Consider the following 13,918-nt stretch of genomic DNA (forward strand, 5'->3'; position numbering starts at 1 on the left):
CTTCATGGCTTGCCAGCTGAAAACCTGCAAGCTAGATTGGGACTTGAACCCATGGTCTTTTTTCTTTTATTTACTTATTTATTTTTATTTTTGACTGTGCTGGGTCTTCATTGCTGTGCACGGGCTTTCTCTAGTTTTAGCAAGTAGGAGCTACTCTTCATCGCAGTGTACAGGCTTCTCATTGTGGTGGCTTCTCGTTTCAGAGCACATGCTCTAGGGTGTGCAGGCTTCAGCTGTTGCAGTTCAAGGGTTCTAGAACGCAGGCCCAGTAGTTGTGGTGCACTGGCTTAACTGTCTTGCAGCGTGTGGTCTTTTTGGACCAGAGATTGAACCCATGGCCCCTGCATTGGCAGGCAGGTTCTCAACCACTGGACCACCAGAAAAGTACCCCATGGTCCTTTAATTGAGATCACACACCTAGTCTCAGGATCTAATGAAGTTCAGGTTCTTGATATCTTGTCACAGGACAAATTCAGTGAGACACAAACTGATATGTAAGAAGAGGACTTATTTAGAAAGCAACAGACTCCACAGACAAGGTGTGGGCCATCTCAGAAGGCAAAATACAGCATGATTGGTTTTTATGGGCTGGGTAATTTCATAGGCTAATGAGTGAGAGGATTATTCCAACTATTTCAGGGAAGAGGGGATTTCTAGGAAATGGACCCACTTTCGGGCCTCTTCCAGTTGGTCTCAGAATTGTCATGGCACCTGTGGATGTGTCACTTGACATCCTAATGTATTACAATGACTATATAATGAGGCTTAAGTTCCATTGGAAGTCAAATCTTCTGCCATCTTGGACCTAGCTGGTTCTAACCAGTTTTTCTCATATCCTATGGCTATGTCAGGGCTCCCCTGGTGGCTCAATGGTAAAGAATCCACCTGCCTATGCAGAAGATGTGGATTCAATCCTTGGGTTGGGAAGATCCCCTGGAGAAGGAAATGGCAACCCACTCTGGTATTCTTGCCTGGGAAATCCCATGGACAGAGGAGCCTGATAGCCTACAGTCCATGGCGATACAAAAGTGTCAGACAGGACTTAGCAACTAAACAACAACAGCAACATGGCTATGTCATTCTTTTAAAAGTTGTGCCGTGCCCCCTTCCCTCCTGTTTCAATATGATGTGGGCTTATTAAACCGAGACCATTCATATCTCCTGACTCATTTCATTTATGCAAGTACAAACCTCCTTTATAACCAAACATCCATTAACAATCCTTCTAATAATAACTAAGCTTTACTGAATACTTGCAATGTGTCAGGCACTGTTTTATGACCTTTGCATATATTATCCTATTTAACTTTCACAGTAACCCTATGAAGTAAGTGCCATTATTACCTCCATCTTACAGATAGGGAAAATGAGGCATAGGAAGTTTAAGGAACATGTCCAAGGTCAGGGAGCTAGTAAGGGGAGGGCAGAGATTGATGCCAGACAGACTGGCTCCAGAGCCCATGCTCTGCTATTAGCTACAATTTATTGAGCACTTCTTTGGTGTCAGACACTGGGTTCTCTTGGACTGCAAGGAGATCAAACCAGTCCATCCTAAAGGAAATCAGTCCTGAATATCCATTGGAAGGACTGATACTAAAGCTGAAACTCCAATACTTTGGCCACCTGATGCAAAGAACTGACCCACTGGAAAAGACCCTGATGCTGGGAAAGATGGAAGGCAGGAGGAGAAGGGGACGATAGAGGATGAGATGGTTGGATGGCATTACCGACTCAATGGACATGAGTTCGAGTAAGTTCTGGGAGTTGGTGATGGACAGGGAAGCCTGGCATGCTGCAGTCCATGGGGTCACAAAGAGTTGGACATGACTGAGCAACTGAACAGAACCGAATTGGGTTCAGAAGCATCTTCTTTGATCCCAACAATCCTGTGGGGTATATATTATGCGGAAAGAGCTGAGACTCAGCTCTTGCCTGAAGTCATTCACCAGCAAGATAAGCTAGATGGGCCTGACATGGAAGCCTTGCCTCTAGCCCTCCACTTCATGTGGCCTGAATATTTAATAAACAGATAAGGAGAAACCCAGACTACACCCAGGCAAAGTAACTTAGAACAATAAAGGGGTGAGAGAGAACAGTGGGGCAGACAAGGCCATTGTGGTAGAACCCACAGAGTTGGTAGCTAAACTCTAACAGTGTTCCATGTCTAGAAGGAACCCACAGAGATTATGAACACCAACCCATTCCACCACCCATCAAACCTCCAGCGTAACTGATTTACTTGAAGAAATCAAGGACTCATTATCATCCCAGAGCAATTTCTAAGTAAGGATTATGCCAGGCATCCCTCGTGATCTGGAACTCATAATGGCACCAGAACAGCCACTACAGTTGTGAAACATTGAAATATTTCTGTATCAATCAGTGAAACCTGCTCTCCTAAGCTCTCTGATTGTCTACCACACCCTGGCTTCTCTCCCTAGGGAAATCAATATTGACACCCAGACCATGATCCTGTTTTCACACTAGGCCAGTTTAGAACACGTCTATCCATCTCATATCCCCTGAATTTCTCTCATCTTGGAACATACTATTTTTTGGCCAATGTACCTTCTATTTTAATACCACTAAAGTAGATAGCACTAAGACAGGCAGACCAGTCTCTAGAACATTCGACCAGAGAGAGCCGTGAATTTTTTCTTACTATGACAGCAATGTGTGTTCTTTATTTAAAACACACACACAGGTGTAGAGTTAGGTTGTTTATTTGACTTTTTTCTTGTTTCTTGAGGTATGCCAGGATTGCTATGAACTTTCCCCTTAGCACTGCTTTTACAGTGTCCCACAGGTTTTGGGTTGTTGTGTTTTCATTTTCATTCATTTCTATGCATATTTTGATTTCTTTTTTGATTTCTTCTGTGATTAGTTGGTTATTCAGCGGCATGTTGTTCAGCTTCCATATGTTGGAATTTTAAATACTTTTTCTCCAGTAATTGAGATCTAATCTTACTGCATTGTGGTCAGAAAAGATACTTGGAATGATTTCAATTTTTTTGAATTTACCAAGGCTAGATTTATGGCCCAGGATGTGATCTATCCTGGAGAAGGTTCTGTGTGTGCTTGAGAAAAAGGTGAAATTCATTGTTTTGGGGTGAAATGTCCTATAGATATCAATTAGGTCTAACTGGTCTATTGTATCATTTAAAGTTTGTGTTTCCTTGTTAATTTTCTGTTTAGTTGATCTATCCATAGGTATGAGTGGGGTATTAAAGTCTCCCACTATTATTGTGTTATTGTTAATTTCCCCTTTCATACTTGATAGCATTTGCTTTACATATTGCGGTGCTCCTATGTTGGGTGCAAATATATTTATAATTGTTATATCTTCTTCTTGGATTGATCCTTTGATCATTGTGTAGTGTCCTTCTTTGTCTCTTTTCACAGCCTTTGATTTAAAGTCTATTTTATCTGATATGAGTATTGCTACTCCTGCTTTCTTTTGGTCTCTATTTGCATGGAAAATCTTTTTCCAGCCCTTCACTTTCAGTCTGTATGTGTCTGCTGTTTTGAGGTGGGTCTCATGTAAAAAACATATATAGGGGTCTTGTTTTTGTTTCCATTCAGCCAGTCTTTGTCTTTTGGTTGGGGCATTCAACCCTTTATGTTTAAGGTAATTATTGACTAAAGACCTATATATAGAAAACTATAAAACACTGGTGAAAGAAATCAAAGAGGACACTAATAAATGGAGAAATATACCATGTTCATGGATCAGAAGAATCAATATAGTGAACATGAGTATACTACCCAAAGCAATTTATAGATTCAATGCAATCCCTATCAAGCTACCAACAGTATTTTTCACAGAGCTAGAACAAATAATTTCACGATTTGTATGGAAATACAAAAAACCTCGAATAGCCAAGGCAAACTTGAGAAAGAAGAATAGAACGAGAGGAATCAACCTGCCTGACTTCAGGCTCTACTACAAAGCCACAGTCATCAAGACAGTATGGTACTGGCACAAAGACAGAAATATAGATCAATGAAACAAAATAGAAAGCCCAGAGATAAATCCATGCACCTATGGACACTTTATCTTTGACAAAGGAGGCAAGAATATACAATGGAGTAAAGACAATCTCTTTAACAAATGGTGCTGGGAAAACTGGTCAACCACTTGTAAAAGAATGAAACTAGAACACTTTCTAACACCATACACAAAAATAAACTCAAAATGGATTAAAGATCTAAATGTAAGACCAGAAACTATAAAACTCCTAGAGGAGAACATAGGCAAAACACTCTCAGACATAAATCACAGCAGGATTCTCTTACTACCCACCTCCCAGAATATTGGAAATAAAAGCAAAAATAAACAAATGGGATCTAATTAAACTTAAAAGCTTCTGTACAAAGGAAACTATATGCAAAGTGAAAAGACAGCTTTCAGAATGGGAGAAAATAATAGCAAATGAAGCAACTGACAAACAACTAATCTCAAAAATATACAAGCAACTTATGCAGCTCAATTCCAGAAAATAAATGACCCAATCAAAAAATGGGACAAAGAACTAAATAGACACTTCTCCAAAGAAGACATACGGATGGCTAACAAACACATGAAAAGATGCTCAACATCACTCATTATTAGAGAAATGCAAATCAAAACCACAATGAGGTACCACTTCACACCAGTTAGAATGGCTGCGATCCAAAAGTCTACAAGCAATAAATGCTGGAGAGGGTGTGGAGAAAAGGGAACCCTCTTACACTGTTGGTAGGAATGCAAACTAGTACAGCCACTATGGAGAACAGTGTGGAGATTCCTTAAAAAACTGGAAATAGAACTGCCTTATGACCCTGCAATCCCACTTCTGGGCATACACACCGAGGAAACCAGAACTGAAAGAGACACGTGTTCCCCAATGCTCATCGCAGCACTGTTTATAATAGCCAGCGCACGGAAGCAACCTAGATGTCCATCAGCAGATGAATGGATAAGAAAGCAGTGGTACATATACACAATGGAGTATTACTCAGCCATTAAAAAGAATACATTTGAATCAGTTCTAATAAGATGGATGAAAGTGGAGCCGATCATACAGAGTGAAGTAAGCCAGAAAGAAAAACACCAATACAGTATACTATCACATACATATGGAATTTAGAAAGATGGTAACGATAACCTTGTATGCAAGACAACAAAAAAGACACAGATGTATAGAACAGTCTTTTGGACTCTGTGGGAGAGGGAGAGGGTGGGATGATTTGGGAGAATGGCATTGAAACATGTACAATATCATATATGAAATGAATCGCCAGTCCAGGTTCGATGCATGATACTGGATGCTTGGGGCTGGTGCACTGAGATGACCCAGAGGGATGGTACAGGGAGGGAGGAGGGAGGAGGGTTCAGGATGGGGAACATGTGTATACCTGTGGCAGATTTGTGTTGATGTATGACAAAACCAATACATTATTGTAAAGTAATTAACCTCCGATTAAAATAAATAAATTTATATTTAAAACACACACACACATATGCATGCACACTGGAAACTACCCAAAAAAAGACTAAGAAGGAGAGACAAAATAACACTCCAGCACCAATCAGAAACACTCAGGGTTAGGTAAATGGCACTGTGCTTGGACGTAAGGATATTTTTTTTTTCTAATTTTTGGAAATATTTTTATCTGCATTTTAGTTTTTTTGCCTTATTACTTTCTAATACTTTAAAATTAAATTGGTTTTCATATAATACCTTAAGTTTGAAATTTATTTATTTATTTTTATTTATTTATTTTTTTAATTTTAAAATCTTTAATTCTTACATGCGTTCCCAAACATGAACCCCCCTCCCACCTCCCTCCCCATAACATCTCTCTGGGTCATCCCCATGCACCAGCCCCAAGCATGCTGTATCCTGCGTCAGACATAGACTGGCAATTCGATTCTTATGTGATAGTATACATGTTAGAATGCCATTCTCCCAAATCATCCCACCCTCTCCCTCTCCCTCTGAGTCCAAAAGTCCATTATACACATCTGTGTCTTTTTTCCTGTCTTGCATACAGGGTCATCATTGCCATCTTTCTAAATTCCATATATATGTGTTAGTATACTGTATTGGTGTTTTTCTTTCTGGCTTACTTCACTCTGTATGATCGGCTCCAGTTTCATCCATCTCATCAGAGCTGATTCAAATGAATTCTTTTTAATGGCTGAGTAATACTCCATTGTGTATATGTACCACTGCTTTCTTATCCATTCGTCTGCTGATGGACATCTAGGTTGTTTCCATGTCCTGGCTATTATAAACAGTGCTGCGATGAACATTGGGGTACATGTGTCTCTTTCAATTCTGGTTTCCTCGGTGTGTATGCCCAGAAGTGGGATTGCTGGGTCATAAGGCAGTTCTATTTGCAATTTTTTAAGGAATCTCCACACTGTTCTCCATAGTGGCTGTACTAGTTTGCATTCCTACCAACAGTGTAAGAGGGTTCCCTTTTCTCCACACCCTCTCCAGCATTTATTGCTTGCAGATTTTTGGATCGCAGCCATTCTGACTGGTGTGAAGTGGTACCTCATTGTGGTTTTGATTTGCATTTCTCTAATAATGAGTGATGTTGAGCATCTTTTCATGTGTTTGTTAGCCATCCGTATGTCTTCTTTGGAGAAATGTCTATTTAGTTCTTTGGCCCATTTTTTGATTGGGTCGTTTATTTTTCTGGAATTGAGCTGCATAAGTTGCTTGTATATTTTTGAGATTAGTTGTTTGTCAGTTGCTTCATTTGCTATTATTTTCTCCCATTCAGAAGGCTGTCTTTTCACCTTGCTTATATTTTCCTTTGTTGTGCAGAAGCTTTTAATTTTAATTAGATCCCATTTGTTTATTTTTGCTTTTATTTCCAGAATTCTGGGAGGTGGATCATAGAGGATCCTGCTGTGATTTATGTCTGAGAGTGTTTTGCCTATGTTCTCCTCTAGGAGTTTTATAGTTTCTGGTCTTACATTTAGATCTTTAATCCATTTTGAGTTTATTTTTGTGTGCGGTGTTAGTAAGTGATCTAGTTTCATTCTTTTACAAGTGGTTGACCAGTTTTCCCAGCACCACTTGTTAAAGAGATTGTCTTTACTCCATTGTATATTCTTGCCTTCTTTGTCAAAGATAAGGTGTCCATATGTGTGTGGATTTACCTCTGGGCTTTCTATTTTGTTCCATTGATCTATATGTCTGTCTTTGTGCCAGTACCATACTGTTTTGATGACTGTGGCTTTGTAGTAGAGCCTGAAGTCAGGCAAGTTGATTCCTCCAGTTCCATTCTTCTTTCTCAAGATTGCTTTGACAATTCAAGGTTTTTTGTATTTCCATACAAATCTTGAAATTATTTGTTCTAGTTCTGTGAAAAATATGGTTGGTAGCTTGATAGGGATTGCATTGAATTTGTAAATTCCTTTGGGTAGTATACTCATGTTCACTATATTGATTCTTCCGATCCATGAACATGGTATATTTCTCCATTTATTGGTGTCCTCTTTGATTTCTTTCATCAGTGTTTTATAGTTTTCTATATATAGGTCTTTAGTTTCTTTAGGTAGATATATTCCTAAGTATTTTATTCTTTTCGTTGCAATGGTGAATGGAATTGTTTCCTTAATTTCTTTTTCTACTTTCTCATTATTCGTGTATAGGAATGCAAGGGATTTCTGTGTGTTGATTTTATATCCTGCAACTTTACTATATTCATTGATGAGCTCTAGTAATTTTCTGGTGGAGTCTTTAGGGTTTTCCATGTAGAGGATTATGTCATCTGCAAACAGTGAAAGTTTTACTTCTTCTTTTCCAATTTGGATTCCTTTTATTTCTTTTTCTGCTCTGATTGCTGTGGCCAAAACTTCCAGAACTATGTTGAATAGTAGCGGTGAAAGTGGACACCCTTGTCTTGTTCCTGACTTTAGGGGAAATGCTTTCAATTTTTCACCATTGAGGATAATGTTTGCTGTGGGTTTGTCATATATAGCTTTGATTATGTTGAGGTATGTTCCTTCTATTCCTGCTTTCTGGAGAGTTTTTATCATAAATGGATGTTGAATTTTGTCAAAGGCCTTCTCTGCATCTATTGAGATAATCATATGGTTTTTATTTTTCAATTTGTTAATGTGGTGAATTACATTGATTGATTTGCGGATATTGAAGAATCCTTGCATCCCAGGGATAAAGCCCACTTGGTCATGGTGTATGATCTTTTTAATGTGTTGTTGGATTCTGATTGCTAGAATTTTGTTGAGGATTTTTGCATCTATGTTCATCAGTGATATTGGCCTGTAGTTTTCTTTTTTTGTGACATCTTTGTCAGGTTTTTGTATTAGGGTGATGGTGGCCTCATAGAATGAGTTTGGAAGTTTACCTTCCTCTGCAATTTTCTGGAAGAGTTTGAGGAGGATAGGTGTTAGCTCTTCTCGAAATTTTTGGTAGAATTCAGCTGTGAAGCCATCTGGACCTGGGCTTTTGTTTGCTGGAAGATTTCTGATTACAGTTTCAATTTCCACGCTTGTGATGGGTCTGTTAAGATTTTCTATTTCTTCCTGGTTCAGTTTTGGAAAATTGTACTTTTCTAAGAATTTGTACATTTCTTCCACGTTGTCCATTTTATTGGCATACAACTGCTGAAAGTAGTCTCTTATGATCCTTTGTATTTCTGTGTTGTCTGTTGTGATCTCTCCATTTTCATTTCTAATTTTATTGATTTGATTTTTCTCTCTTTGCTTCTTGATGAGTCTGGCTAATGGTTTGTCAATTTTATTTATCCTTTCAAAGAACCAGCTTTTGGCTTTGTTGATTTTTGCTATGGTCTCTTTTGTTTCTTTTGCATTTATTTCTGCCCTAATTTTTAAGATTCCTTTCCTTCTACTAACTCTGGGGTTCTCCAATTCTTCCTTTTCTAGTTGCTTTAGTTGTAGAGTTAGGTTATTTATTTGACTTTTTTCTTGTTTCTTGAGGTATGCCTGTATTGCTATGAACTTGCCTCTTAGCACTGCTTTTATAGTGTCCCACAGGTTTTGGGTTGTTGTGTTTTCATTTTCATTAGTTTCTATGCATATTTTGATTTCTTTTTTGATTTCTTCTGTGATTTGTTGGTTATTCAGAAGTGTGTTGTTCAACCTCCATATGTTGGAATTTTTAATAGTTTTTCTCCTGTAATTGAGATCTAATCTTAATGCCGTATGGTCAGAAAAGATGCTTGGAATGATTTCGATTTTTTTGAATTTATCAAGTTTAGATTTATGGCCCAGGATGTGATCTATCCTGGAGAAGGTTCCGTGAGCACTTGAAAAAAAGGTGAAATTCATTGTTTTGGGGTGAAATGTCCTATAGATATCAATTAGGTCTAACTGATCTAATGTATCATTTAAAGTTTGCGTTTCTTTGTTAATTTTCTGTTTAGTTGATCTGTCCATAGGTGTGAGTGGGGTATTAAAGTCTCCCACTATTATTGTGTTATTGTTGATTTCCCCTTTCATACTTGTTAGCATTTGTCTTACATATTGCGGTGCTCCTATATTGGGTGCATATATATTTATAATTGTTACATCTTCTTCTTGGATTGATCCTTTTTGATCATTATGTAGTGGCCTTCTTTGTCTCTTTTCACAGCCTTTGTTTTAAAGTCTATTTTATCGAATATGAGTATTGCCACTCCTGCTTTCTTTTGGTCTCTATTTGCGTGGTATATCTTTTTCCAGCCCTTCACTTTCAGTCTGTATGTGTCCCTTGTTTTGGGGTGGGTCTCTTGTTAGCAGCATATAGAGGGGTCTTGTTTTTGTATCCATTCAGCCAGTCTTTGCCTTTTGGTTGGGGCGTTCAACCCATTTACGTTTAAGGTAATTATTGATAAGTATGATCCCGTTACCATTTACTTTATTGTTTTGGGTTCAGGTTTATACACCCTTTTCGTGTTTCCTGTCTAGAGAATATCCTTTAGAATTTGTTGGAGAGCTGGTTTGGTGGTGCTGAATTCTCTCAGCTTTTGCTTGTCTGTAAAGCTTTTGATTTCTCCTTCGTATTTGAATGAGATCCTTGCTGGGTACAGTAATCTGGGCTGTAGGTTATTGTCTTTCATCACTTTAAGTATGTCTTGCCATTCCCTCCTGGTCTGAAGAGTTTCTATTGAAAGATCAGCTGTTATCCTTATGGGAATCCCCTTGTGTGTTATTTGTTGTTTTTCCCTTGCTGCTTTTAATATTTGTTCTTTGTGTTTGATCTTTGTTAATTTGATTAATATGTGTCTTGGGGTGTTTCGCCTTGGGTTTATCCTATTTGGAACTCTCTGTGTTTCTTGGACTTGGGTGATTATTTCCTTCCCCATTTTAGGGAAGTTTTCAACTATTATCTCCTCAAGGATTTTCTCATGATCTTTCTTTCTGTCTTCTTCTGGGACTCCTATAATTCGAATGTTGGAGCGTTTCATATTGTCCTGGAGGTCTCTGAGATTGTCCTCGTTTCTTTTAATTCGTTTTTCTTGTTTCCTCTCTGATTCATTTATTTCTACCATTCTATCTTCTATTTCACTAATCCTATCTTCTGCCTCCGTTATTCTACTATTTGTTGCCTCCAGAGTGTTTCTGATCTCATTTATTGCGTTATTCATTATATTTTGACTCTTTTTTATTTCTTCTAGGTCCTTGCTAAACCTTTCTTGCATCTTCTCAATCCTTGTCTCTAGGCTATTTACCTGTGATTCCATTTTGATTTCAAGATTTTGGATCATTTTCACTATCAATATTCGGAATTCCTTCTCCGGTAGATTCCCTACTTCTTCCTCTTTTGTTTGGTTTGGTGGGCAACTCTCCTGTTCCTTTACCTGCTGAGTATTCCTCTGTCTCTTCATCTTGGTTATATTGCTGCGTTTGGGGTGGCCTTTTTATATTCTGGTAATTTGTGGTGTTCTTTTTATTATGGAGCTTCCTCACTGTGGGTGGGGTTCTATCAGTGGCTTGTCAAGGTTTCCTGGTTAGGGAGGCTTGTGTTGGAGTTCTGGTGGGTGGATCTGGGTTTCTTCTCTCTGGAGTGCAGTGGAGTGACCAGTAATGGGTTATGAGACATCAAAGGTTTTGGAGTAACTTTGAGCTCCCTGTATATTGAAGCTCAGGAGTGTTTTCCTGTGTTGCTGGAGAATTTGCGTGGTATGTCTTGCTCTGGAACTTGTTGGCCCTTGGGTGGAGCTTGGTTTCAGTGTAGGTATGAAGTCATTTGATGAGCTCCTATTGCTTAATGTTCCCTGAATTCAAGAGTTCTCTATGTTTTCAGGCTTTGGATTTAAGCCTCCTGCTTCTGGTTTTCAGTTTTATTTTTACAGTAGCCTCTAGACTTCTCCATCTATACAGCACCGATGATAAAACATCTAGGTTAAAGATGAAAAGTTTCTCCACATTGAGGGACACTCAGAGAGGTTCACTGAGTTACAAGGAGAAGAGAAGATGGAGGGGGTAGTTAGACGTAACTGGAATGAGATGCGGTGAGATCAAAAGAGGAGAGAGCAAGCTAGCCAGTAGTCACTTCCTTATGTGTGCTCTATAGTCTGGACTGCTCAGAGGTATTTACGGAGTTATACAGGGAAGAGGAGAGGGAGGAAGTAGACAGAGGTGACCAGGAGGATAAGAGAGAGGAATGAGAAGGAGAGAGACAAATCCTGCCAGTAACCAGTTCCTTAGGTGTTCTCCACCGTCTGGAACACACAGAGATTCACAGAGTTGGATAGAGAAGAGATGGGGGAGAAAAGAGACAGAGGCCACCTGGTGGAGAAAAAGGAGAGTCCAAAGGAGGAGAGAGTGGTCAAGCCAGTAATCTCGCTCTCAGGTAAACTTGGGTAGTGAAGTTTGGGTTTTTAAATGTACAAAATTGACAACAAAAACCTAAGAGCAAAGATTAAAAATCTAGAGTAGAGGTTGAATTTTCAAAAATACAATATTAAAGAAAAGAAGCAGAAGGAAAAAGGAAGAAAGAAAAAAAAGAGAGAGAGAGAAAAAACAAACAACAATTATTTAAAAAACAAACAAACAAACAAACCACCAACAACCATCCAAAGACTATATATGGTGTTTGCCTTAAAAAAAAAAAAAGTCTTTTTTTTTCTAAATAGTAATAGTAGGTTATAGAAATAAAAATTAGAGGAGAATTAGAAGACTTAACAATTGAAAAAAGTTAGAAAAAAAAAGAAAAAAAAGGAATGATTTTAAAAATAGTAAAAATATATCTAGCCCTTCTCTGATGTTGTGGGCCGTGTGGGATCACTTCCAAGGTGGTTCCCTCTGTTTAACTTCTTCTGTTTGCTGGTTTTTTAGGCTCACTAGTTCAGTCGCGCTGTGGGGAGGGGGGATGCTGCAAACAAATAGCACTGTTGTGTGCACACAGTGTCTCAGCCCCACTTGACCTGTCCCTTCTCGTGGCGCACAAACTGCTCCGGCTCTACGATGCTCAGCCGGGAACCATCTGGGGCCGGCCCTAGGCTGCATGCACTTCCCCGGTCCAAGCCGCTCAGGTTCGGCGCTCAGGCAGCCCTCAGAGGCACCGATTCGGCTGGGACTGCGCTTTGTGCCCTTCCCAGGTCCGAGTAGCTCAGGAGTTTGGCGAGCACGAGCGCAGCGACATGTCACCTTTTCTGCCACTGCCGCTCAGCTCTCTGGGTGGACTGCTGGCGCACCCCGTGAGGCAGACTGTGACTGTCCAGCACCCCCAGAAGTCTTAGCAAAGGAGCCTGCTTGCAGTTAGGTAAGTAAAGTCTCTCCGGGTCTGCAATTGCCTCTTTCCAGTCCTTACGGCTCTGGCTGCCTGTCCCCGGCGGGGGATAGTCTGCAGCTGGCTTTTTCAGTTCCGTCCTTTGTTCTGTGCTCGGTCCTGGCGGTGTCTTATGTTTGAGCTTTTCGGGCTGTAGCTATCCCACAGTCTGGTTTGCTAGCCCAAGTTAGATCGTTCTCGGATATTTTTTTAAAAGTTGAAGAAGTTGCACACTGGTTCTAGCCCAGTGAGGTGGAAGACAAATCATGTTAATAGTTGAGTAGGTAAGTGCCAGAGGTTTGCCCAGGGGTCTTGAGAAGCTGAGTAGAGGGACCCCTGACTCTAGGCAAAGTACTATCCTTGCTTTTAGACTGGAGTCATCTTTATGGCCATAGGGAAAGTGTAGCCTTGGGGAAGCAGGCTGAGGAGCATGTTCAGCCTTTTTGAAAGGGCCATAGAGCAGATAAAAAAAAGGAGAGCTTACAGCTCACAGGCAATAATTCACCTCAACTCATAAAAGCTGAGAACTTTGTACAGAAGACTGCACAGAAGGCTTCAGTGATTTACAGGCCCACTTTGCATATCTCCTTCATGAACCATTATGGGGTGAAAGGCATCTGGTTAAGGATCCTGTGGCTGGAGAATACCAATCTCAGAATTTCCAGGATTTAGGTTGTTTCTTCAAGTCTTCTCTTTCTTATCTTTGAACTGGGGGTGACTTCTGTAAGGCATTCCAGATACTGGAGGAGTATGTGTCGCACCCTGACTATTACAGAGAGGAGTCTATTCTTACTCTATGATGGATCTGTTCCTTTGACTTTAACCTTTGCTTTTTGTTGCTTTTGTTATTATAATCATACATAATAGCCTGCCTTTTCATGCTGTTCATGAAGGGAACACTGCCCCTCAGCCTGGCTGTAAACTAATTGTTCAGCTCACAGGGAGATGATCTGACCCTGCCACCTGTGAATGACAGTAAGAATGAAGAGATTAACACATCCTCTCCCTGAGGCTGGCCATTCCAGGAGGTATTGGCAAGATAATGGCTTCTACTTTACTTCCTCAACTCATCCCCCTCTCTGTTCTATAAGAGAAACTGGGATCCAGACCCCCCACAAGATGGTTACCTTGAAACGTTTGTCTGCCATCTTTTTGGTCAGTTGACTAAAGCCGTACTACTT

This window comes from Capra hircus, chromosome 11, assembly GCF_001704415.2.
Source record: "Capra hircus breed San Clemente chromosome 11, ASM170441v1, whole genome shotgun sequence".
In the NCBI taxonomy this organism is placed as follows: Eukaryota; Metazoa; Chordata; class Mammalia; order Artiodactyla; family Bovidae; genus Capra; species Capra hircus.